At 38.4% G+C, this 23,673-nt stretch overlaps 1 long non-coding RNA gene across 1 annotated transcript in view; it reads right to left on the bottom strand.

Moving 5' to 3' along the window:
• Positions 1–12,474, bottom strand: part of LOC133585765 (uncharacterized) — a 135,841-nt gene extending 123,367 nt beyond the window's left edge. The window contains exons 1-2 of the long non-coding RNA XR_009814151.2: positions 12,411–12,474; positions 12,269–12,337 (exon numbers count right to left, since the gene is read on the bottom strand). This is a non-coding gene — a long non-coding RNA (uncharacterized lncRNA). The remainder of the gene's footprint in view (positions 1–12,268; positions 12,338–12,410) is intronic.
• Between the last annotated feature and the right edge of the window lie 11,199 nt (positions 12,475–23,673).

Genomic DNA, 23,673 nt, shown 5'->3' with positions numbered 1-23,673 from the left:
AGGATGAATGTAGAAATGGTTTAAATGTTGAAATCGTTTAAACGCTGAAATAGTTTGAATGGTTTCAATGTTGAAGAGTTAGAATTTCCAGGAAAAACTGAATTTGGTTTGGAACTTGGGAAAGTGTTAGTTTGAATGTCCAGGATGAGTAGAATGTGTTGATGTTGGAATGGTTTGAATAGGTTGAAAAATTTTGGAATTGTGCAACTTGGAAAAATGTCCAATTCATTTCAATGGGAACTTCCTGGAATTTGGGGAAAAGCGGGATTTTTTGGAAAATTATTAGGACCATAAATATCCTAAATGAGCTGAATTGGTTGGTGTTGGAATTGTTTGAATCGGTCAAGAAATGTTGAATTAGTAACAACTTATAATTGAGAAATTCCTGGAATTTCGGGAAAACCAGGAATTTTTCTAGTTCCTTAACCAACTTGGTATTTGTCCTGAATGTGAGGAGTGTTTTGACGGTGGAACGGTTGAAATGGGTTGAAAAATGTGAAAGGAGTATTCGAACTTAAGGGGTGGAAATAATTTACCAAAAAACGGAAATTCCTGGAAATGTGTTAATTGTGGAAAAATAGTTATTTGAATGTCCAGGATGAGTTGAACGTGTTGAAGGTGGAATGGTTTGAATGGGTTGAAGAATGTTGGAATTGTAGAAGTTTTGAAAAAGGGCCAATTAATTTTGAATGGGGAAAAGGCAAAACAAAATAAAATAAGGAATTATGGGAAATCCGGGAATTTTTTTTTTAGAATTGTTAAAGTAGAGCACACAATTTCTGAACAGGCTGAATATTTTGAAGTTGGAAAAGTTTGAATCAGATGAAAAATGTGGGAATTGTGGAACTTTGAAGAATGCCCCATTGATTTCAATGGGACTTTTAAAAAAAATTAGAATTTCGGGAAAAGAGGGAATTTTTTTGAAAATGGTAAAAAAAAACTTGAATGGTCTGAATGAGTTGGAATGGTTGGTGTTTAATTTTTATTTCATTTTTTATTTTTAATCGGAGAAATGTTGAAGTAGTAACATGTTGAATTGAGAAATGGTATTACGGAATTCCTGGAATTTCGGGAAAACCAGGAATTGAAAAATGTGGAAGGAGTAGTTGCTAGAAAAAAGGGTAGAAATAGAGCTTTGGAAAAGCAGGAATTCTGGAAAATACTGGAATTTTTTTGAACATGGGAAAATGATAGTTTGAATTTCCAGAATGACTGAATGTTTTGAAGGTGGAATGGTTTGAATGAGTTGAAAAATGTGGAAATGGTGAAAGTTTGAAAAACGGCCAATTCATTTTGAATGGGAAAAATGTCCCGGAAAACCTGGAATTCTGGGAAATCTGAGAATTTTTGGAAGTTGTCAAGGGAAAGCCTGTGATTCCCGAATAGGCTGAACAGTTTGAAGTTGGAACGGTTTGAATCGGGTGAACAATGTGGAAGGTAGACAATGCTTTGGAGCATTCACACAATTATATCAGAAAATAAAGTAAGAAACATATAAACTGAAATAGAGCTACCGGTATATATGCCAGGCTCGTCGTTCATTCAAGGCTGGAACGTTGATAATTGTCATGCTCATTATATGTCTGCCAGTGATAACTGTTCATGTCTGTCATGCTTTATTACTGACGCTTTTTTGTGCACTTCCTTGCTGCACTAATTACCGATAATTAAAGACTCTTTTTACCTGCACGCCTCCGCATCTTGCGGTCAAAACCTACCCAGCAATGTCTGTTCATGACACAAACAACATTATTGTTGAACTGTGACAGCAAAATGTACTTTTGTTTGAACTTTTATGACGTCATCGTTTATACCTAAAAATGATCTTCAAATATTTCCAAAGGCCCAGGCCGTGGTCATGTGATAGAGGACGCCGCGGTATTGTAAAAAGAACATGTGGGTTCGTCTACGTGGAAAGAACACACAGTATTTTCAAAAGGATGAAAACGGGTTGGACTACTGTCTTCAACTGTTTGTCAAGTGGAGCATTCCAAAAATTACAATGTTCTAACATGACAAGTTCAGAACAGCTTCTTAAAAGTAAACCTTTCCTATTTCTCAACTATTCCTGTCTAAACACATGTGCAGAAAATCCCATGTGACCTTATTGTGCACCTCACGATTTGATTCCGATCAATTTTTGATTCAAAATGGTTCTCTTAATATATTTGAAAAAAAAAAAAAAAAAAATCATTTTCAAAACCAATTACCCGTTACAAAAGCTCATCCAAGAACTTATACGCACAGCGTTCACCTAAAAATGCATGTATGAATGTACGTATGTATGTTTTGATTGATTGATTGAAACTTTTATTAGTAGATTGCACAGTGAAGTACATATTCCGTACAATTGACCACTAAATAGTAACACCCGAATAAGTTTTTCAACTTAAGTCGGGGATTCATGATACAAATATATACTATTTTCATAATACAGTCATCACACAAGATAATCATCACAGTATATAAATTTAATTATTTACATAATTTACAATCCGGGGTGTACGTACTAGTGTTGTAACGATACCAATATTTTGGTACCGGTACTAAGATTATTTCGATACTTTTCGGTACTTTTCTAAATAAAGGGGACCACAACATTTTTTATTATTGGCTTTAATTTAACAAAAAAATCTCAGGGTACATTAAACATATGTTTCTTATTGCAGTTAAGTCCTTAAATAAAATCGTGAACATACTAGACAACTTGTCTTTTAGTAGTAAGTAAACAAACAAAGGCTCCTAAATAGTCTGCTGATGTATGCAGTAACATATTGTGTCATTTATCATTCTATTATTTTGTCAACATTATTAAAAACAAGTGGTAGAAAATGAATTATTAATCTACTTGTTCATTTACTGTTAATATCTGCTTACTTTCTCTTTTAACATGTTCTATCTACACTTCTGTTAAAATGTAATAATCACTTATTCTTCTGTTGTTTGATATTTTACATTAGCTTTGGATGATACCAAGTCGTTACAGGATCATACATTGGTCATATTCAAAGTCCTCATGTGTCCAGGGACATATTTCCTGAGTTTATAAACACAATATACATTTTTTTTGAACGAAAGAAGATGTGATGCCAAAATTTACGTAATCATAGTAGTATCGACTAGATACGCTTCTCTACTTGATATCATTACAGTGGATGTCAGGTGTAGATCCACCCATGGCGTTTGTTTACATTGTGACGCCGGTGAGCTAGGGTGTGTAGTGAAGCATGTTTAGATATCCCTCGTCCTGCAGGGATGATACTTGTAAGAAACATACTTTATTGGTCGCCATGGAGACAAGGATTAGTGATTTAGAAGTCGCTAAAACACTGCAGACGGCGTGAACATTATCACCAGACCTATGTAAGCGTCAATATATACCTTGATGTTGCAGAAAAAAGACCATATATTTTTTTAACCGATTTCCGAACTCTAAATGGGTGAATTTTGGCGAATTAAACGCCTTTCTATTATTCGCTCTCGGAGCGTGACGTCACATCGGGAAGCAATCCGCCATTTTCTCAAACACATTACAAACACCGAGTCAAATCAGCTCTGTTATTTTGCGTTTTTTTCGACTGTTTTCCGTACCTTGGAGACATCATGCCTCGTCAGTGCGTTGTCGGAGGGTGTAACAACACGAACAGGGACGGATTCAAGTTGCACCAGTGGCCCAAAGATGCAAAAGTGGCAAGAAATTGGACGTTTGTTCCGCACACTTTACCGACGAAAGCTATGCTACGACAGAGATGGCAAGAATGTGTGGATATCCTGCGACACTCAAAGCAGATGCATTTCCAACGATAAAGTCAAAGAAATCTGCCGCCAGACCCCCAGGAAAAGAGAGCGGATGAGGGTATGTCTACAGAATATATTAATTGATGAAAACTGGGCTGTCTGCACTCTCAAAGTGCATGTTGTTGCCAAATGTATTTCATATGCTGTAAACCTAGTTCATAGTTGTTAGTTTCCTTTAATGCCAAACAAACACATACCAATTGTTGGTTAGAAGGCGATCGCCGAATTCGTCCTCGCTTTCTCCCGTGTCGCTGGCTGTCGTGTCGTTTTCGTCGGTTTCGCTTGCATACGGTTCAAACCGATATGGCTCAATGCTTCAGTTTCTTCTTCAATTTCGTTTTCGCTACCTGCCTCCACACTACAACCATCCGTTTCAATACATGTGTAATCTGTTGAATCGCTTAAGCCGCTGAAATCCGAGTCTGAATCCGAGCTAATGTCGCTATTCCTTGCTGTTCTATCCGCCATGTTTGTTTGTATTGGCATCACTATGTGACGTCACAGGAAAATGGACGGGTGTATATAACGATGGTTAAAATCAGGCACTTTGAAGCTTTTTTTAGGGATATTGCGTGATGGGTAAAATTTTGAAAAAAACTTTGAAAAATAAAATAAGCCACTGGGAACTGATTTTTAACGGTTTTAACCATTCTGAAATTGTGATAACGTTCCCCTTTAAAGCACCTCTTCCTGAGGGAGTTTCAGTGTTATAACTTCACCTTTATCTTTAGTTTTTAAGCCAAAATGCGTGCGTTCTCCCTTTTCGGTCTACACACTGTGTCTGCTTGTAAGTACTCTGTGTGTGTGCGCTGCCGAACATGCTGTGACCGGTACTTTTTGGAGGCGGTATATTACCGAAAGCTATTCATTAGTATCGCGGTACTATACTAATACCGGCATACCGTACAACCCTAATATGTTCGTAAAATCAATCAATTCCCTTGTAAAATGATCTTGGATCGATACCTATCTTTCGGAAGGCAAACTTGTTGAGCATAGATCGATGTAGTTGAATTAAGGGAATATAAATCGATATATTCATCGTTACAACCCAAGTATGTATGTATGTGTAAGTATGTAAATAAGTGCATATTTACAGTGTATCCGGAAAGTATTCACAGTGCCTCACTTTTTCCACATTGTATTATGTTACAGCCCTATTTATACATTTAATAAATCCCTTTTTGTTCTCAAAATGTTACGGACAATACCTCATAATGACAATGTGAAAAGTTTTTTTTTTTTCATTGCAAATTTATTAAAAACAAAAATAAAAAATCACATGTACATAAATGGAAAAGGGGTCAGTCAGTGCTAGTGCCTGATTCCCGGGCTCGGGGTCTTTCTGTGTGGAGTTTGCATGTTCTGTTATGTTACAGCCCTATTTATACATTTAATAAATCCCTTTTTTATCACGCAGTCACTGGACTGTGTGGGTTCTTTCCGGGTACTCCGGCTTCCTCCCACCTCCAAAGACATGCACCTGGGGATAGGTTGATTGGCAACACTAAATTGGCCCTAGAGTGTGAATGTGTGTGTGAATGTTGTCTGTCTATCTGTGTTGGCCCTGTGATGAGGTGGCGACTTGTCCAGGGTGTGCCCGACTGCAGCTGAGATGGGCTCCCCTCCACCCCGAGAGGGACAAGCGGTAGAAAATCCAATCCCACCAATCAGGCCTGTATGGTAGAGTGGCCAGACGTAAGCCATTCCTTACCATTTCTTTGGTTTGCCAAAATATACCTAAAAGACCCTCAAGACCAGTTTAATATTGTATAAACGCATGCTTACCTTAGCTAAAGCTAAATATTACTCAAATCTCACCCTCCTCAACAAAAACGACCCTAAATTTTTGTTTAGTACAGTAGCATCGCTAACCCAACAAGGGACTCCTCCCAATAGCTCCACCCACTCGGCAGATGACTTTATGAATTTCTTTAATAAGAAAATTGAACTCATTAGAAAGGAGATTAAAGACAACGCATCCCAGCTACAACTGGGTTCTATTAACACAGATACAACTGTGTGCAGTATCTACGACGGATACTGCAATACAAAACAGTCTCTCTCTTTTTGATGAAATAACATTAGAGGAACTATTACGGCGTGTAAGTGGGATAAAACAAACAACATGTTTACTTGACCCACTTCCTGGGAAACTTATCAAGGAGCTTTTTGTATTATTAGGTCCATCAGTGCTAAATATTATAAACTTATCACTTTCCTCTGGCACTGTTCCCCTAGCATTCAAGAAAGCGGTTATTCATCCTCTGCTCAAAAGACCTAACCTTGATCCTGACCTCATGGTAAACTACCGACCGGTGTCCCACCTTCCCTTTATTTCGAAAATCCTCGAAAAAATTGTCGCACAGCAGCTAAATGAACACTTAGTGTCTAACAATCTCTGCGAACCTTTTCAATCCGGTTTCAGGGCAAATCACTCTACGGAGACAGCCCTCGCAAAAATGACTAATGATCTACTGCTAACGATGGATTCTGATGCGTCATCTATGTTGCTGCTTCTTGATCTTAGCGCTGTTTTCGATACCGTCGATCATAATATTTTATTAGAGCGTATCAAAACACGTATTGGTATGTCAGACTTAGCTTTGTCGTGGTTTAACTCTTATCTTACTGACAGGATGCAATGCGTCTCCCATAATAATGTGACCTCGGACTATGTTAAGGTAACGTGCGGAGTTCCTCAGGGTTCGGTTCTTGGCCCTGCACTTTTTAGTATGTACATGCTGCCGCTAGGCGACATCATACGCAAATACGGTGTTAGCTTTCATTGTTATGCTGATGACACCCAACTCTACATGCCCCTAAAGCTGACCAACACGCCGGATTGTAGTCAGCTGGAGGCGTGTCTTAATGAAATTAAACAATGGATGTCCGCTAACTTCCTGCAACTCAACGCCAAGAAAACGGAAATGCTGATTATCGGTCCTGCTAAACACCGACATTTATTTAATAATACCACCTTAACATTTGACAACCAAACAATTACACAAGGCGAATCAGTAAAGAATCTGGGTATTATTTTCGACCCAACTCTCTCCTTTGAGTCACACATTAAGAGTGTCACTAAAACGGCCTTCTTTCATCTCCGTAATATCGCTAAAATTCGTTCTATTTTATCCACTAGCGACGCTGAGATCATTATTCATGCGTTCGTTACGTCTCGTCTCGACTACTGTAACGTATTATTTTCGGGTCTCCCTAAGTCTAGCATTAAAAGACTACAATTGGTACAAAATGCGGCTGCTAGACTTTTGACAAGAACAAGAAAGTTTGATCATATTACGCCTATACTGGCTCACCTGCACTGGCTTCCTGTGCACTTAAGATATGACTTTAAGGTTTTACTACTTACATATAAAATACTACACGGTTTAGCTCCGTCCTATCTTGTCGATTGCATTGTACCATATGTCCCGGCAAGAAATCTGCGTTCAAAGAACTCCGGCTTATTAGTGATTCCCAGAGCCCAAAAAAAGTCTGCGGGCTATAGAGCGTTTTCTATTCGGGCTCCAGTACTATGGAATGCCCTCCCGGTAACAATTAGAGATGCTACCTCAGTAGAAGCATTTAAGTCCCATCTTAAAACTCATTTGTATACTCTAGCCTTTAAATAGCCCCCCTGTTAGACCAGTTGATCTGCCGTTTCTTTTCTTTTCTCCTCTGCTCCCCTTTTCCTTGTGGAGGGGGGGGGGGGGGGGGGGGGGGGGGGGCACAGGTCCGGTGGCCATGGATGAAGTGCTGGCTGTCCAGAGTCGGGACCCGGGGTGGACCGCTCGCCTGTGCATCGGCTGGGAACATCTCTGCGCTGCTGACCCGTCTCCGCTCGGGATGGTGTCCTGCTGGCCCCACTATGGACTGGACTCTTACTATTATGTTGGATCCACTATGGACTGGACTCTCACAATATTATGTCAGACCCACTCGACATCCATTGCTTTCGGTCTCCCCTAGAGGGGGGGGGGGGGGGGGGGTTACCCACATATGCGGTCCTCTCCAAGGTTTCTCATAGTCATTCACATCGACGTCCCACTGGGGTGAGTTTTTCCTTGCCCTTATGTGGGCTTTGTACCGAGGATGTCGTTGTGGCTTGTGCAGCCCTTTGAGACACTTGTGATTTAGGGCTATATAAATAAACATTGATTGATTGATTGAAGACCATAAGAAACAAAATTCTCTGGTCTGATGAGACAAAAGATTGAACTCTTTTGTGTTAAAGGGGAACATTATCACCAGACCTATGTAAGCGTCAATATATACCTTGATGTTGCAGAAAAAAGACCATATATTTTTTTAACCGATTTCCGAACTCTAAATGGGTGAATTTAGGCGAATTAAACGCCTTTCTATTATTCGCTCTCGGAGCGATGACGTCACGTTGTGACGTCACATCGGGAAGCAATCCGCCATTTTCTCACTTTCGTCGGTGTGTTGTCGGAGGGTGTAACAACACGAACAGGGACGGATTCAAGTTGCACCAGTGGCCCAAAGATGCGAAAGTGGCAAGAAATTGGACAAAATTTGTTCAAAATACAAGGCTGTGGGGAAATGGTCAGTCGTTTGTTCCGCACACTTTACCGACGAAAGCTATGCTACAACAGAGATGGCAAGAATGTGTGGATATCCTGCGAAACTCAAAGCAGATGCTGACATCAACTCCAAAACTGGACAGATCAGCTTTCAGGAAAAGAGAGTGGATGAGGGTATGTCTACAGAATATATTAATTGATGAAAACTTTATTCATTACTCGCGGTTTTACGTAAATTATTATACATAAACTGTGTTTACCAATAATTTAGCTTAAAAACATTTATTTTTTTCAATCATTCGAGTACATTCGGGTAGTCTTGTGTAATGCAGTATTTTGTGTCTATTTAGGTATGGTTAACCTGAGTGCTGAAATCGTGGAAAAATATATGTTCTTAGCGCGCCTGAAATGGGCTGTCTGCACTCTCAAAGTGCATGTTGTTGCCAAATGTATTTCATATGCTGTAAACCTAGTTCATAGTTGTTAGTTTCCTTTAATGCCAAACAAACACATACCAATCGTTGGTTAGAAGGCGATCGCCGAATTCGTCCTCGCTTTCTCCCGTGTTGCTGGCTGTCGTGTCGTTTTCGTCGGTTTCGCTTGCATACGGTTCAAACCGATATGGCTCAATAGCTTCAGTTTCTTCTTCAATTTCGTTTTCGCTACCTGCCTCCACACTACAACCATCCGTTTCAATACATGTGTAATCTGTTGAATCGATTAAGCCGCTGAAATCCGAGTCTGAATCCGAGCTAATGTCGCTATACCTTGCTGCTCTATCCGCCATGTTTGTTTGTATTGGCATCACTGTGGGACGTCACAGGAAAATGGACGGGTGTATATAACGATGGTTAAAATCAGGCACTTTGAAGCTTTTTTTAGGGATATTGCGTGATGGGTAACATTTTGAAAAAAACTTCGAAAAATAAAATAAGCCACTGGGAACTGATTTTTAATGGTTTTAACCCTTCTGAAATTGTGATAATGTTCCCCTTTAATGCCAGACGTCATGTTTGGAAGAAACCAGGCACTGCGCAGCACCAGGCCAATACCATCCCTAAAGTGAAGCATGGTGGTGGCAGCATCATGCTGTGGGGATGGTTTTTAACAGCGGGAACTGGGAGACTAGTCAGGAGAGAGAGAAAGCTGAATGCAGCAATGTACAGAGACATCCTGGATGAAAACCAACGCTTCCCATCCAACCTGATGGAGCTTGAGAGGTGCTGCAAAGAGAAATGGGTGAAAATGTCCGACGATAGGTGTGCCAAGCTTGTGGCATCATAATCAAAAACACTTGAGGCTGTAACTTCTGCCAAAGGTGCATCAACAAAGTATTGAACAAAGGTTGTGAATGCCTATGTACATGCATGTTTTGTTTTGTTTTTAACAAAAAAAACAATAACACTTTTCACATTGTCATTGCGGGGTATTGTCTGTAGAATTTAGGGAACAAAAGTGAATTTATTCCATTTTGGAATAAGACTGGAACATAAAATGTGGATAGAGTGAAGCGCTATGAGTACTTTCCGGATGCACTGTATGTATGTATGTGCTTATGTATGTACGTACATATGTATATATGTGTCATGTTCCGTGGCCCGGACCATGTTTTTGTTATTTTGTGTTAGTTTTGGACTCCCTTAGTTCCTGTTGTTGTGCACCATTGAGTTTGTTTAGTTACCATGGCTACTTATTATTTTCACCTGCCTCTGATTGGTGTTCGGGACACTCACCTGTTCCCCGAGCACTAATCAGAGGCATTATTTAAGCCTGTCTTTGCCGGTTAGACGGCCTGGCTTCTTTGTTTGCTTATGCTACAGTTACGTGAGTATTCCTTGTCTTCTTGCCTATGCTAAGTGTTAGCCTTAGCTTCGAGTGCGATCGGCACATTTTTCCTCTGGTTTGTTTTCAGTTTTTGTTACTTGTTTGACTTTCAACAAATAAATTATGTTTCTACCTGCACGTCCTGTCCGGAGTGGTCCGTTTGCATCCCGGGGGGAACGAATATCGCAGCAAGCCGCGACCCCCTGCACGTAACAGAAAGAAGCCAGGCCGACTTAAATAATGCCTCTAATTAGTGCTCGGGGAACAGGTGAGTGCCCCGAACACCAATCAGAGGCAGGTGAAAATAATAAGTAGCCATGGTAACTAAACAAACTCAAGGGTGCACAACAACAGGAACTAAGGGAGTCCAAAACTAACAGAAAATAACAAAAACATGATCCGGGCCACGGATCATGACAGTATGTATATATGTATGTATGTATGTATGTATGTATGAATGTATGTATGTAAAGTATATATGTGTCTATGTATGTATGTATGTATGTATGTATGTACAGTATGTATGTATGTAAAGTATGTATGGGTGTACATGTGTACGTACAGTCGTGGTCAAAAGTTTACATACACTTGTGAAGAACATAATGTCATGGCTGTCTTGAGTTTCCAATCATTTCTGCAACTCTTATTTTTTTGTGATAGAGTGATTGGAGCACATACTTGTTGGTCACAAAAAACATGAATGAAGTTTAGTTCTTTTATGAATTTATTTTGGGTCTAGTGAAAATGTGAGCAAATCTGCTGGGTCAAAAGTATACATACAGCAATGTTAATATTTGGTCACATGTCCCTTGGCAAGTTTCACTGCAATAAGGCGCTTTTGGCAGCCATCCACAAGCTTCTGCTTGAATTTTTGACCACTCCTCTTGACAAAATTGGCGCAGTTCAGCTAAATGTGTTAGTTTTCTGACATGGACTTGTTTCTTCAGCATTGTCCACACATTTAAGTCAGGACTTTGGGAAGGCCATTGTAAAACCTTAATTCTAGCCTGATTTAGCCATTAGTTTACCACTTTTGACGTGTGTTTGGGATCATTGTCCTGTTGGAACACCCAACTGCGCCCAAGACCCAACCTCCGGGCTGATGATTTTAGCTTGTCCTGAAGAATTTGGGAGGTAATCCTCCTTTTTCATTGTCCCATTTAAAGCACTAGTTCCATTGGCAGCAAAACAGGGAGAGCATAATAATACCACCACCATGCTTGATGGTTAGGAGTGGTGTTCCTGGGATTAAAAGCCTCACCTTTTCTCCTCCAAACATAACACTGGGTATTGTGGCCAAACAGCTCAATTTTTGTTTCATCTGACACCTCATGGACAAAGATAAGACCTTCTGGAGGAAAGCTATGTGGTCAGATGGACAAAAATGAAAGAAGGCATTAAATTAAGTACACCACACATCTAATTAAATATATACAGGTAAAACATTTTTTTACTTTGATGCAACTCTAAAAAATTGTCGCAACCATTTCCAAACAATTTTACAAGTTTTGTGAACTTCCAGTTTTTGATTGTATTTGTTAAAACTGTTAAATTGGTAATAAGCTAAAGATTAAACAAAATTAAATTAAATTAAATTAAAATGGTCCATTTTGCAAGGCCAAATACACACATTTCACACTAGTTCTGATATTCAATGTCCAAGACAAAAAATGTCTTGAAGGAGACATGGATAAAACTTTAGTAGTGCTTCATGTTTCCAGCAATTATGACAAAGTACTGAGAAGCATGCCGATCATCATTTCCCTGCGTCATGACGCAGAAGGGGAACATTCCTCATTAAACACCTCTTCGAAAAGACAAAAAAACCCCACAAAGACAACTTTACTTTTAACAAAAGTAATAGAAGCGGAACATTAAAAAGTACATGCATCATCCATTCATTCTAACAAAATACAACGAAGCACCTACAAAAGACATAGAAGCTATTGACAAGTACAAGGAAATAATATTTCAGAAGAATTTATGAAAAAAAGAACACAGTCATGTCCATGACGATACAAGTGATGACATATGCTGTGTTCCAAGTAGCAATGCAAACTATATACTGTAAGCTGTGAATGAGGAAACATATTTCTTACCTCTTTAAATCTTTCCATAAGGTCTGTCAGCCACCACTCCAGGTGTTGACGTCAAATCTGTCCATTGATCTGAAATATCACAAAAAGAACGTTAAGCAAAAATTACTATTAACTATTCAGTTAATGTATATATATTTCTTACCTTAAAATCTTTCTGCAAGGTCTATCAGCTGCAAAGTGTTGATGACAAAGCTGTTCGTTGATCTGAACAATCACAAAAAGGATGTGAAGCGTAAATTACTATAACTTTTCAGTTAATATATACAAAACCCAAAACCAGACGTCTCAAATGACTTGTCAAAAGGTCTTGACGTACTTTTAAGCAATAAAATTGAGTTTGAGCATATCAATTTATGCAGATTCCAAAAAAAATATGTTGTGTTGTAAAATGTTTGTTTAAAAGAACAGAAAATGAGTAAAAAACAACAACCAAAAAACCATATTTTGACTTCATGAAATTTAGTCACAAAAAAAAACCTCAACTTAATTTGCAATACAAAAACAGTTCACAAAATCAAGTTTAATGAACTATACTTCTGAACAAGTTTTTACAGTGTATGAATGTATGTACGTATGTATGTACATATGTATGTATGTACATATTTACAGTATGCACACAGGTATGTACAAATGCACGTATGTTTGAATGTTTGTATGTATGTACCTATGGACATACATATGTACGTACGTAAATATATATGTATGTACAAATGCACCGTATGTATGTATGTACCTAGGGACATACATATGTACGGATATATGTATATACATATGTACAAATGCACATATGTATGTATGTATGTTTGTTTGTATGTATGTATGTATGTATGTATGGATGGATGTATCTATGTACATAGCAGTGACGTGCAGTCAGGGGAGGCAGGTGAGGCGGGGCCTCACGTGCCATCATGGAAAGAAAAAAAATGTAAAAAGAAAAAAAAATCATTAATATGTTATATGTATCCAGTGATTATACTATAAAGTTATTTTCCATTTAACTTCACCAGTTTTAGATTTTTATTATTAAAAATCGCTGAATTTTCACATATGCCGTTCAAATACTGAGAAGAGACTTGCGGTGATCAGCAGCCAGTTGAGCCTCACCATGGATTGCGCAATGACTCGGCTAACTGCTGGCCTGCTGTGCAGTGAGACCGTATTGCTATATGAATTATATTATACATTTCAATAGTTTAGTTAGCTGAGGTATATAATGTACAGTGTATTTTGTCAACAACTGTATGTGCGTCACGTATTACTTGTGCTGAGCAATCATAAAACGGCTGCGAAGACGCACTGGCTGAGGCTCGCAGTAATCCCGCCTCATGGTGGTAGAAGGCGCTAGTGATCCCGGATCATTTTTGCGATTACTCGGCTGCAGAATAAGTGACAACAAGCAGCAACAGTTAGCGATCGTTTATTTTTTTCTCTCGCCTGGACTTTTAACATGGAGGATTACATATCTAAAATAAAACAGTTTTTGTTATGCCCGTTTGATTGTGGACTATTACTGACACCTTGTGGCGATGGGAAAATGCTGCGCGTCATCAGTTTGAGCACTTCCGGTTTACGATGTTAGTTCAGTTCATGAGACAATAAGAAGTAGACAAGTTGTGTTACCTCTTACAAGCCTTGGAAAAGATAAGTCTGTAAGTAAACTGATTTTTGTGCACTAATTTAATGGATGTTTGAGGACTTAAAATGGCTGCCGGTCGTGTATTTCCACCATAGAAATAGTTTCAACACTCAGCAGTGTTTGTTTGATGGTGGTGCTGTGTATTTGTGTGGAGCTGATGTTTACATATTGTGTATTGCATTTCAGTGTGTTGATTGAATCATATAGCTTATACATTGTCATTGTGCGTATTTCAGTTTTACAAAAAAATAAATACAAGTCCAGTGCAAGACAAAGCAAGATCAACAACAATAAAGAGCCTAAATGGATTCATCTGCTTTTGGAACTTTATTAGAACGTCCTGGATTGGTTGTTAGCTGTCTGCCAAGCTGTATAACCTCAACACATATAGTGAGGGCAGAACAGTTTTCTAAACTGGACTTTCAATCGAAACAGGAGGTAATAATTAAAGGAAGACCTCCATCGAGACAGAGAGACTTTTAAAACTGAAGAAAGATAAGGAAGACTTCTATAAACAAATTATCGATGCTTTTGTTCAGAAGGAGCGGCGCATGGACTTCATTTATAAGTAAAGGTAAGCCCATTAATAACGTTTTTTTTAATTAAATGTGCTTTTTTGTGTGCTACAGTTTGTATGTTTAAAGTTAAAGTGAAGTTAAAGTACCAATGGTTGTCACACACACTAGTTGTGGTGAAATTTGTCCTCTGCATTTGACCCATCCCCTTGATCACTCCCTGGGAGGTGAGGGGAGCAGTGGGCAGCAGCGGCGCCGCGCCCGGGAATACATTTTGGTGATTTAATCCCCAATTCCAACCCTTGATGCTGAGTGCCAAGCAGGGAAGAATGCTGGTATGAGCTTTTAAACATAACCCGTTAACTGCTGCCAATCAAATGGTGAATAAGATACTCTTTAAGGATCATATGTTTGTAAATCTGACTGTGATGAAGTCAGTGCCTCACCAGCCATGAACCTCACCGCACGTAGGTATGTAAGAATGTAGTATGTACAAATGCACGCATGTATGTATGCATGTATGTATTTGTTTGTATGTATGTATGTATGTACACATGCATGTATGTATGCATGCGTGTATGTTTGTATCTTTGTACGTACGTACATATATATGTATGTATGTTTATATGTATGTGTATGTACGTATGTGTGTATGTATGTTTGTATGTATGTACATACTTACGTATGTATGTATGTTTATATGTATGTACGTACGTATGCATGTATGTATGTATATATGTATGTACGTGTGAACCTACGCATGTATGTATGAATGTATGCATGTATGTTTGCATTTATGTACGTACGTACGTACGTACGTACGTACGTACGTACGTACGTACATTTGGTGTAAGTAACTGAGTTAGTTACTGAGTTACTTTTGAAATGAAGTAACTAGTAACTGCAACTAGTTACTGGTTTTCAGTAATTAACCCAACACTGACAGATAGACACATACGTAAGTACATACAAATATAATATGTGCATACGTACCTAAATACATACATACATACGTATTTAGGTACGTATGCACATATTATATTTGTATGTACTTACGTATGTGTCTATCTGTCAGTGTTGGGTTAATTACTGAAAACCAGTAACTAGTTACAGTTACTAGTTACTTCATTTCAAAAGTAACTCAGTAACTAACTCAGTTACTTACACCAAAAAGTAATGCGTTACTGTGAAAAGTAACTAGTTACTTCTTTTTTGTTTTTAAAGCTCCCATTAATGCCCTTTTAGCCTTCATTTCAGTACTGTTATTGCACTGGAGAATAGTACAATCTGTTGATCAATTTGACATGCATTTGCATCACTGAACTCTGCTAAGCAATGTGGTCTACATACAACACACAAAGACAAAAATATTTTACAAAGGCCAATTTGTTTCTGGCCAGAACAAATTGACAAAACTATTTTAAATAGCTGCAACATAACATACATAAGTAACAAACAGCATAATAACAGCATAGATGTAAAGCAAGAAAGGCACACACTACATACACAAAGCCTAACCAGGCATTTTTTCCTCAAGAAATTCTGACACAAAATCATGTCTGAAGCCCAGAACACTCGACACATTTCCCCAGTTTTAGTTTAGAGATAAGGAAAGATTGGCCTGGCCCACTAGGATCCCTCTTAATGTTTGTGAACTTTATAGTCTATACATTTAGAGTGATGTGATAATCAAACACTCTAGAAGTCTAGAATGAAAGAGTATATAAGAAAATTGACAGCAACGTTCCCTCTAAGGAGCGCACCTGTGCAATTGCGCACTGCTCAAGCGTCCTCTGCGCACGGCAAATCTATGCCACGCACAAAATCAAATAAAAAAATAAGCGCATAACAATCTTCGACACGACACGGACACGACAAAGAAAACCGTTTTCGTCATCATCGTTCAAATATAATAATACGTCTGTCGAGACGCTTTGAGGACATGAATTCCATCCATCACTTTACTGAGCAAAACTCTTTATTGTCGGCCATAAACACATCACTGTTATATCAACAGCAGCCGCTCGCTCTTTCTCACTTGCGCCAACACATGCACATATGGCACTTAGCCAGTGATGCAATTACAGCCACACAAAAAGTCGGACAACTCCAACACCACACATAAAGTGTAATTCCAGGTCGTTACGCTATGATTTACCAATCAAACGTGTGCTTATTCTAGTGTCATTTATTAGGAATCTTAATTTATAAATATTAATCATTAAATGCTGTTAGTATATTAAATACATACTAATAAGAATATATATTTTTTACAAACAGGAAGTTGCAGGAATGTACACATGATCCCCTGCTTACATTTCATTGTGCAACATGTGAATGTTTTAATGGGAACTAAATGCAATGTCTGAAAGGGGTACAAATTATTTCCAAAGCAGGACCTCCACCCAGACAAACAATACAAGTACACAGTTCATGAAAAACAATATTTTTTGTTATTGTCATTGTAAGTGGGCCTAAACACTTATATTAGAAATGGAAATGACTGCTGTCATTTGATTATAATAATAAGAGAATGTTGTCTGTCTATCTGTGTTGGCCCTGCGATGGGTGGGGACTTGTCCAGGGTGTACACCGCCTTCCGCCCGAATGCAGCTGAGATAGGCTCCAGCGACCCCGAAAGGGACAAGCGGTAGAAAATGGATGGATGGATGGAGATTGAACTTGCTATTTAGTCAGGTTTGGGACAGGTGTGCTGCTGGTGTAGCCACAGTGTGCACGTGTGATGTTGCTCACATGGGCTCCACTGAATGTTCAGGGAGTTTTTGCGTTTGCTCACACACATGAAAAATTAGAGGGAACATTGATTGACAGTGTGTGTACCTTCAGTGCTGAATGATGAGCAGAGGCAGAGTTAATCCTTAAGTGGTGGTGGTGGAGGTGAAGTGTCATTGGAGTCTCTGTCTCTCTTTACTAGCTTTGTCGAAGCATGTTGCTTATGTAGCTTGTTTCAGCAGATTTGAATTGCTGTTTTGGGCAGTAGATGGGATCTTTGATCCAAAGCACAATTTACATTTAACTAAAATGTTATTTTCTTTGTGCTCGACAAAAGAAAAGTAGTGAAAATATCTCCATGTTAGCAAACTCGACTTCTGGCTCCGCCATGATCAGACCCCCCCCTGTCCTCCCTCCGCACACTCACACTCAGACACACACACAAAGCGCATGTCTTTCTTCTCCGGCTTGTGACACAAGAAGAATCAGAACGATGACACAGCAGCGCTCCGATAAAACACACTTTATACTACATAAAAAGTAATGTAAAATAACGCAGTAACGCATCATGTAGTAACGGTAACTGAGTTACTGAATATAAAAAATAACGCGTTAGATTACTAGTTAACGCCGAAACTAACGGCGTTACAGTAACGCGTTAGTCCCAACACTGCTATCTGTATGTGTTATCTTTGTAAAAAAGGGTGGAAGGTGTGAGGTCCATTACCAGTTATTTGTCTGAATATTAGAAACAAAACATGTAATGATCAAGAAGATAAAATGAAGCTGTTGAAACTACTAAGTGAATAAAATGTGAACGCCCTTGTAATGGAGGCAATTAGTCATGAAACAAAAAACAAAATGTTGGAAATGTGGCTTGACAGCATTCACCATAATTAATAAGAAGTACTGAACACAGCTTTTAAAGTTAAAAAAAAAAAAGCATAAGGAAATAGTAATTGAATAGTAATTGTTGAGATAATTGGGGCCTCACCCTAACGGGGGTGGGGAAGTCTTGGCGGGATGCTATTTATTGAGGCGGCATGTCAACTTTCCACTAAAACACTGAAAAAAAGGCGGCCTGCAGTCAGGATCTGGACTTGGTTCAGTACGGTGAGTACTTTTCTTCAACGTCAGGATTGTCTGATATGTATTGTCTTGTCATTGAGACAGAGGAATGAAGAAGGAAGGGAAGTCAACCTTGGAAGTATTTTGAACGATAGTAAATAGTAGATCAGACCTGTCCATCACTACTTTGACTAAAAGAACTGGGTCTTATCTATATGACTGGCAACCAGCGCTGTCTTTGACTACAGCTTGTCATCGTCAAATCTGATTTGTTAGGTGTGGTTAGGGTCTCGAGTACTCAAATTAGGGGGTTCAATTTACAAAGATTTGTCTGCGAGGATGACTGTTGAATCAGATTCCATTTAATCGAATCGAAAGATAACAGGACAGCACAGTTCAGAGTTAAAATGTTAATTAAATAAAAAAATCGGAATGTTTATTATTAAGCAGTTAACATGTATCAAAACATCTGAACACACACTAAAGTACAGAAAATTAGAATGGTTGCGTACCGGCGTCAATTCAAATCGGTTCAAATGTGAAAGGCGCCTATCTTTATTTAGCCACTCCAGCAATTCCATTTTTGAGCGGCAAAACCCCAAACTAATCAAAATATATCTCCAGTATGAAAAAAGGTTATTTCATTGTATCTTCTGAGCAGCAAACATATAAAGAAAATACAGCGTGAGGAAGTTCACATTGATGCAAACGATGGTTTAGCTTACATTTTTGTTTTTATCACCGTTTTACGCTACTGGAAGCATTTTTTTCGAGGAAGCAGCAAAATTCGACAGAACACCGGCATCTCCCAGAGAGCACCTTGAGCATGCTAAAAAAAAGGAGTTTCTGTTGTAGATGGCACAGAAGGAGCTTCTAATACCACAGAAAAATAGTTTTGTGCTGCATGTTCCACAACGTCACAAAACAGCACATGTCTATGCAGGAAATGTACAAACCCTGTTTCCATATGAGTTGGGAAATTGTGTTAGATGTAAATATAAACGGAATACAATGGTTTGCAAATCATTTTAAACCCATATTCAGTTGAATATGCTACAAAGACAACATATTTGATGTTCAAACTGATAAAAAAAATTTTTTTTTTGCAAATAATCATTATCTTTAGAATTTGATGCCAGCAACACGTGACAAAGAAGTTGGAAAAGGTGGCAATAAATACTGATAAAGTTGAGGAATGCTCATCAAACACTTATTTGGAACATCCCACAGGTGAACAGGCAAATTGGGAACAGGTGGGTGCCATGATTGGGTATAAAAGTAGATTCCATTAAATGCTCAGTCATTCACAAACAAGGATGGGGCGAGGGTCACCACTTTGTCAACAAATGCATGAGCAAATTGTCCAACAGTTTAAGAACAACATTTCTCAACCAGCTATTGCAAGGAATTTAGGGAGTTCACCATCTACGGTCCGTAATATCATCGAAGGGTTCAGAGAAACCGGAGAAATCACTGCACGTAAGCAGCTAAGTCCGTGACCTTCGATCTCTCAGGCTGTACTGCATCAACAAGCGACATCAGTGTGTAAAGGATATCACCACATGGGCTCAGGAACACTTCAGAAAACCACTGTCAGTAATTACAGTTGGTCACTACATCTGTAAGTGCAAGTTAAAACTCTCCTATGCAAGGCGAAAACCGTTTATCAACAACACCCAGAAAGGCCGTCGGCTTCGCTTGGCCTGAGCTCATCTAAGATGGACTGATACAAAGTGGAAAAGTGTTCTGTGGTCTGACGAGTCCACATTTCAAATTGTTTTTGGAAACTGTGGATGTCCTGTCCTCCGGACCAAAGAGGAAAACAACCATCCGGATTGTTATATGGCGCAAAGTTGAAAAGCCAGCATCTGTAATGGTATGGGGGTGTATTAGTGCCCAAGACATGGGTACCTTACACATCTGTGAAGGCACCATTAATGCTGAAAGGTACATACAGGTTTTGGAGCAACATATGTTGCCATCCAAGCAACGTTACCATAGACGTCCCTGCTTATTTCAGCAAGACAATGCCAAGCCATGTGTTACATCAACGTGGCTTCGTAGTAAAAGAGTGCGGGTACTAGACTGGCCTGCCTGTAGTCCAGACCTGTCTCCCATTGAAAATGTGTGGCGCATTATGAAGCCTAAAATACCACAACGGAGACCCCCGGACTTTTGAACAACTTAAGCTGTACATCAAGCAAGAATGGGAAAGAATTCCACCTGAGAAGCTTAAAAAATGTGTCTTCTCAGTTCCCAAACGTTTACTGAGTGTTGTTAAAAGGAAAGGCCATGTAACACAGTGGTGAACATGCCCTTTTCCAACTACTTTGGCACGCGTTGCAGCCATGAAATTGTAAGTGAATTATTATTTGCAAAAAAAAAAGAAAGTTTATGAGTTTGAACATCAAATATCTTGTCTTTGTAGTGCATTCAATTGAATATGGGTTGAAAAAGATTTGCAAATCATTGTATTCCGTTTATATTTACATCTAACACAATTTCCCAACTCGTATGGAAACGGGGTTTGTACATGCAAAATCCTCATCACTGCATGTTTTTGGAATTGTGCTTATCATTCAAAATCCACTTGACAAGACAAGAACACATGTGTGTTTCTTTTTTTTTTTTATGCAATCTAAATAGTTTACAAACATTAGCAAATGGAGGTAATGCGAATAAAGCCATAAAGCCCTCTAAAAACATCCAAAACCCGCCAACAATACACCATTTACATTTCGGGACTCGAATATTAACTAAGTATTAGTGATAAGCGCTAACCTTAGGGACCTATTTGTAGCGGCACAATGATCCCAGTGAGGTAACTACTGCAGCTTATGCTGCTATATTGACATCATGGGCTGGGGAGCTGCATTGGTGAAATCTAATTCTAGATTATAAATCATGCCTCTCACACGGATAGTAGAAGGACGTGGCCTTAAACCGAGAAGTTGATCAACTTTGACATCCAACGGAGATGGTGAGAAAAACACGAAAAGAGGCTCCCGCCTGGTTTTGTTTTATTTTAATTTAACTCTTTGCAAGGAATGTGTGTATTCTTCATCTAAATGGCCATCAGTCAGCATCCCAGTGAGAGCAGACATTGTACAGTGAGCAATGTTTTATTATTTATTATTTGTTGTCTTTCATGAAGTCTGCATGAGTCAGAGTTGTTGTTAGAGAGAAAAGCAAACGCTGTGATGCGTCTATGAAGTTAAAATGCTTAAAATGAACAAAATATGTAAATATTACATGTTTATATGAATGCGCCTGTTATTGAAAACAAAAACAAAAAAACATTTGTTCTTGTCTTGCATAAGGATTGTGAATGATAGACAAAGTTCCATCAAAAGTGCAGTTCCCCTTTAAGTATGGCGGTGGTCTGCACCACTACATGCAGTCTTAGTACTTATTTGGAACCTTAGAACTTATTCGGAACATTGAGCACTTATTTGGAATCTGAGGAGATCAAGACCATAGAGGAGAAATCAATCAACTTTATGGGCGAGGAAATGGCGGCCATTGCAAAAACATCAATAGACTTTATTGGGCTTGATGGAAGAGCGAGGAAAAGGAGAACAATTGCAAAAGCGAGTATCTGACGTCGAACGTCCTAATCGCGAGCTAGATATCTAGGATGCTTGCACGCGCCTTAAGAAGGGGGTCATGGGTGAACAATCCAAAACATCCGCAGAACAACACGTGGCTCCCTTCTGTCACGTTGATTGCACAGAACCACCCCCTGCCAATCAAAAACCGGAAGGACGCTGCAGATTTAATGAACAGTGTTTAATGGTGCCTCAGAGCAGAAGAAATCCAATTACTTGAAAAATGTTGGAGGTGTTGCGACAAAACCTCATTAATAATAAGCACTGATGAGTGTATCATTATTCAAATAGTTGATGTGTGGGAACTGGCAGCATGTCAAACATTTAAGAACAGAAGGAAGAGTTGTTGTTTATTTTATGACTTGAACAAAGACTTGTTGAATCCCAACCAAGCAAGAAAGTTAAAATACCACTGATAGTCCCACACACACAAAACAAGTCACAGTTGTGAACATACTCACAAATATGCAATATTTGGACTGGATGATATATATATATATATATATATATATATATATATATATATATATATATATATATATACACATATATATATTAGGGCTGTGAATCTTTGAGTGTCCCCCGATTCGATTCAATAACGATTCTTAGGGTCACGATTCGATTATAAATCGATTTTTTTTTTTTCTCGATTCAACGCGATTCTCGATTCAAAAACGATATTTTTCCGATTCAAAACCCCAAACCCAAATACATAGGATTTCAGCAGGATCTGCCCCAGTCTGCTGACATGCAAGCAGAGTAGTATATTTTTGTAAAAAGCTTTTATAATTGTAAAGGACAATGTTTTATCAACTGATTGCAATAATGTAAATATGTTTTAACTATTAAATGAACCAAAAATATGACTTATTTTATCTTTGTGAAAATATTGGACACAGTGTGTTGTCAAGCTTATGAGATGTGATGCAAGTGTAAGCCACTGTGACACTATTGTTAATTTTTTAAATTTTTTATAAATGTCTAATGATAATGTCAATGAGGGATTTTTAATCACTGCTATGTTGAAATTGTAACTAATATTGATACTGTTGTTGATAATATTCATTTTTGTTTCACTACTTTTCGTTTGTTCTGTGTCATGTTTGTGTCTCCTCTCAATTGCTCTGTTTATTGCAGTTCTGAGTGTTGCTGGGTCGGGTTTGGTTTTGGAATTGGATTGCATTGTTATGGCATTGCTGTGTATTGTTTTGTTGGATTGATTAATTTAAAAAAAATAAAAATAAAAATGTAATAAATTAAAAAAAAATAATTAAAAATCGATTTAAAAAAAATGAGAATCGATTCTGAATCGCACAATGTGACAATCGCGATTCGAATTCGAATCGATTTTTTCCCACACCCCTAATATATATATATATATATAATGCAAACCACAAACTCGCATGAGAGTTAGCTAGCTTACAATAAGCTATCCAAAACGATTAATTTTTCAAATCTGTGAGCTCTCGGCAGGAATGAACAATTTATTCATTACATTCATTAGTTTTCATAAAAAATTATTTCATTTAATTGTTCATTAGCCAAAAAATTTAAGTGTTTTGGGGTAGAATGCATATTACGATGAGCGTTAGCTAACTTGCCATAAGCCAACTGCAACGATCTAATTTTCATAACTCTGAGCTCTTGGCAGCAATCAACAATGATAGATTTATTACATTCATTAGTTCACATAGAAATACTTTCATTTAATTGTTCCTTAGCCAAAAGAGAAATGTGTTTTTGGGGCGGAATGCAAACTACAATGAGAGTTAGCTAGCTCTCTATAAACTAACTGCAACTATCTAATTTTCATAGCTGAGCTCTCGCCAGCAATAAACTATTTAT

This window comes from Nerophis lumbriciformis, linkage group LG03 (assembly GCF_033978685.3).
Source record: "Nerophis lumbriciformis linkage group LG03, RoL_Nlum_v2.1, whole genome shotgun sequence".
NCBI classification, from domain to species: Eukaryota; Metazoa; Chordata; class Actinopteri; order Syngnathiformes; family Syngnathidae; genus Nerophis; species Nerophis lumbriciformis.
Note: the sequence above shows the minus strand (reverse complement) of the source record. Positions and strands in the feature narration are given on the sequence as shown.